The sequence below is a fragment of the Micromys minutus genome, assembly GCF_963924665.1.
Source record: "Micromys minutus genome assembly, chromosome: X".
Taxonomy (NCBI): Eukaryota; Metazoa; Chordata; class Mammalia; order Rodentia; family Muridae; genus Micromys; species Micromys minutus.
In genome coordinates, this window is record NC_137970.1 from 112700889 (window position 1) to 112705544 (window position 4656).

A 4656-nucleotide genomic window follows, 5' to 3' on the forward strand; every position below is an offset into this window, starting at 1 on the left:
TTTTAAGGTAACTATTCAATATCGACAAAATGTGTGAATTTAATTAATGCTACCCAAACAAAAGAAGCATTTCCAAAGTGCTCTTAGTCTATGCAAGACCAATATGTTGATTTGTTGATGTGAATTTAATTAGTGTCTTCAAGCATAACTCCAAAAGCCCCTTTTATATAACCATTACATTTATACAAACCATTAGCAGCACAAAGTACTTGGCTTGAAATGTTTTTTTTTTTTTTTTTTTTTTTTTTTTTTTTTTTTTTTTTTTTTTTGTGAAATAATTCAAGCTGCTGCCCTATCCTGGTAGAATTTCTAATAGCTCAGTGCGTTTCCATGGAGAAACTTGAATTCACCTTACGTACATCTAGACTCAATAGCTATATAGAAAGTGACTTTAAACCTTTTGAACATGTGGTGTAGAAGTGATTTGGTGTTTCTGTTGCCTTGCCATCACTCTACAACATGAACAAAAGGGAGGCATTATTAGACTCTGTTGCTCTAACCAGTCCCAGGTAGTAACCCCAAGGAGTAGACTGGGTCTTAAGAGCTCCATATTGTAGGGAATAACCATGACCAAAAGAAGCCACTAGGTTGGGTCATATTGACTTGACAGCTTACCGCTAAAGAATATTGTATTAGGTGTTCCAAGAATGATTTTTCAGTAATAAGAACATCTGTATTTTAGCTATTCACAGTGAAAATAAAGTCTAAGGGCATTTCAATATGGTTTTCTTTTCTTTTTCAAAATTTCTCTGTCTTTATTAAAACTGCTTTTTTAATTCTTTAATCTTTTTTCACAGTCCAGTTTTTATCCCCCTCCCAGTCCACCTTCTGACTGTTCCACATCCCACACTTCCTTCTTCCACCCCCATGTCCACGAAGATATACCCACTCCCACACCTCCCACCCTGCCAGACCTCCCCACTCCCTGGGGCCTCCATTCTCTTGAGGGTTAGGTGCATTTTCTCTGACTGAGGCCAGACCAGGCAGTCCTCTGCTGTATATGTGTTGGGGGACTCACATAAGCTGGTGTATGCTGCCTGGTTGGTGGTCCAGTGTCTGAGAGATCTTGGGGATTCTGGTTATTGGAGACTGCTGGTCCTCCTACAGGGTCGCCCTCCTTCCCAGCTTCTTTCAGCCTTCCCCTAATTCAACCACAGGGGTCAGCAGCTTCTGTCCATTGGTTGCTACTGTATTTTTATGTAGTTCTTTTCTTGGGTGGTGATTCAACTCTTCAGGAAAAAGCAATCATATGCCATGCTTGTGTCAATTTGGACAGTAGATAGAAGATGTGAAGTCAGAAAGAATTAAACTCTAGTTCCAGCACACTACTTTATGACTTTGCATATATATACATACATATATATATATATGTATATATATTTCTGTAGCTAAGTTTACTCGCCTGTAGACTGGAGTGTATTTATATTATCTTGTATTCTAGGATTGCCACAAAAAGCACATACAGGGGAAGTAATTGTTCTTCTTAAAATTTAACAAATCAAGTAATTTTGACATTTAAGACTCATTCAAAATGTATTACACTACCTGCATTGTCATTTTCAGATTTAAATAAAAAGTGATACTAAATGAGAAATATTGTAAAAAGCCAATTGTGCACATAGAAAATTTCTCCAGAACAAAACAACGTGTTTATATGGAGTCATGGTTTGAAAAGTATCTTCTTTATTTGCTTCTGTTTATTTTTGAAATTGTATTTTAATCACAACATTTGTCTCTTCTCTTTCCTGCCTGCCAACTCTCCCAAATAGCCCTCATTACCCTTCAAGTTTATGGCCACTTTTTTCATCAGCCAAGAATTCCTAAAGAATACAACAGACTACCTCCGACTTCCAAAAGGTAGAAGTGTAAAATCCAGCTGTGGGCAAGTGTGTCTCCTGAAAGAAAATGAGGCAAGGTGAGCTCAAGGCACACCTTGTCTTATTGATGAAAAGTCTTCATTGCTCATGGTTTTTTTTCTTCCAGATATGTCTGTTGTCCAAACTCCCCAGATTTTATAAAGACAGTACTCCTGATGAATTAAGGTCTGATATGACAATCTTATTTTTAACACGATTATCTCTTGCATTAGTTACTTTCACATTGTTTCAATCAAACACATGACCAAAGTAGCTTAAAGAGAGAAGAGTTTCCTTGAGTTCATAGTCTGAGATTATAGCCCATCATGGCTGTGAAAGCCTGCGTGGAGACGGCAACATTAAATAGGCAAACCATAGTCAAGGAGCAGAGAGGGGTTAATGCTCCTGCTTAGCTAGCGTTTGCTTTTTTATACCTAGGTTCTCATCCCAGAGAATGATGCTGCCACAGTTAAGATAATCAAACCATCATGGATATCTTCAGAGACTTGACTCCAAGGTGATTCTAAATTCTATCAAGTTAACAATTAATATTATCCATTGAAGCTCTATAAAGATTCTGTCTCCAAATAAGGTCATATTTAAAGTTACTAAAAATTAGCTTTGCAAGATATGAATGGAGAGGCAAAATTCAATATATCACAAGTTATGCACTGGTGATTACTTTGAGCATGTGATGAGCTAATCTATGCAAATCCTTTAGCCTAGTGTTTGGTTGATAAAAGCACTCAAGAATAGGTAAACAGCATCAGGCACTGTGAGTATTTATACTTCTGGATACTTATGAAATTCAAAAACTTTGTAAACTTGAAATCGGTATGTCAACCCGTTCCTTAATGCTGATTTTCTTAATAAAAAAAAAGTGTAGATTATCAAAGTGAGAAAAAGTTATACCACTACAGATAAGTAGTAAAAGAGCCAAATAATAACATAAAAACATCATAGAAGTAGAATTAGGTTAACAATTCCTCATCTGCCCACAACGGAGCAGCAATTGTCAGCTCGCCAAACCATCCTGGCATGGGGCAAAAAAACTTTAAAGACAATGTCAATCCTGTAAAAGGGAAGGAAGAGTTTTAATTTACTGGACTAATCAAAATTACAAATTGCTAACATTAGAGAATATATTTACTGTTCTAATATTGAAACTGTTGGAACACAGTCCAAGAATGGAGTCATGTTTATGAGAAAACTCCAAGAAAATAAGAGTTACGTGACCCATTTCTTTTTTCTTTTTCTTTTCTTTGCTTTTTTCTTTTTTTTTTTCTTTTTTTTTTTTTTTTTTTTTTTTTTTTTTTTGCTTTATGGAAAATTTGTTACAATTCTCCAACTGAGCATTACTTTTACTTTTTCTTTTCAACATCTTGCTCTGAAGCTTTCTTTGCCCCTTTGGCTCAGATGCCAAAGAGCCGGGCACTGGCATGGGCCATGCGAAGACTGTCAAAAACCTTAAAGTTCTTCTCTTCTTTTGTGATGATTCTGGCCGTTTCCTTCTTGTATACATTTCGGATCGGCATCACAGGTCCTATTAGCTGGGTAGGCAGTTTAAGTTCTTCAGCAGAACTGTCTCCCTTCTTTGGAGCAGAAGGCTTCCTGGGGAAAAGGATGAGCTTGGAGCGGTACTCCTTCAGGTGCTGCATGTTGGCCTGTAGTGATTCAGTGGCTTTGTTTCGCCTCCTTGGTCCACAGAGATGCCGATGGATGCCAGCCATCCCGAGTTCCTCCTGAAGCCCCTGCCAGGGCGGATCTTGATGTGCTATCTAACTGTAGAACACCTAATGGCCTGATGGTGGGACCGGATGCTGGACGAGGGTCTGGACGAGGGGCAAGGCGCTGGACCAGATGCTGGACCAGATGCTGGACCAGGGGCAAGGCACATGCTTTTGCCTGCCAGGCCTTGGGTCTGTGGATCTTGCGTGCAGGCTGTTTGAACCGTATCCACTCGCTGCTGCCAATCCTTGTGGAAGTGGGGTTTCAGGATCATGCCATTCTGGCCAGGCGTCATGGCTGCCTCCTGTACAGGAGAATGACCGAGCGGAAAGTCGTGACCCCAGTTTCTTAAAAACAGGGGATTGTTTTTGTTAAAATGTGTTTCACACTTGTCCCGGGTGTAGCAGATAGGAGTGAGATTACTTCAGTTGTTGTTATTCATGTGTCCCTTAGGAAAAACTTGTTTTCGCCTGTGTAGCTTGTCCTTGTGGTTGTATCCTTTATTCAGGTGACTCTTCTTAACCCTCAAAGAATAAATTGTCTGATGCTCTGAATAAAGTTTTCTGTTGAATGAGATTTCAGTACACCTTATTTTTAGATTCTACTCTCCCTAGTTCACACTGCCAACTAGAGCAGTAAACACTGGACTAACAAAAATTCCAGAATAATCTTAGAGACTTAATTTAGAACATTTAGGGCTCAGGTACATCACGAAACACTCCCAATGGCTAAAGCAACAAATGCTTTTGTAAGGGAAAGTCTATCTAGTCATGCCTTCTGATAAACAGACATGCATTGAATATGCCTTTGGAGGTTAGAAAGGGGAGCTACAGGTGGTGTCTCATACCTGCAATCCAAGAACTCAGCAGCCCCAAGCAGGAAGATTAGGAGTCCATCATTAGCCACATAGTGAACTGAGGTTGGCTTTAAGATACGTGAAACTGCCTCAAAGGGGAAAATTAGAAAAAGAGAGAAATGATTAAGTAGCATACTACTAAATAATGGGTTATTGCTGAAATCAAGAAGAAAAAATTTAAAATCCTAGAATAAAATAATAATGAAAATAGCAAAA

At 38.7% G+C, this 4656-nt stretch overlaps 1 pseudogene across 1 annotated transcript; it reads right to left on the reverse strand.

Annotated features, from left to right (window-relative positions):
• Positions 1-3217: 3217 nt before the first annotated feature.
• Positions 3218-3879, reverse strand: LOC308415382 (large ribosomal subunit protein eL13-like; annotated as a pseudogene). Its single transcript has one exon. The product of its transcript is annotated as a large ribosomal subunit protein eL13-like (transcript).
• Positions 3880-4656: the final 777 nt, after the last annotated feature.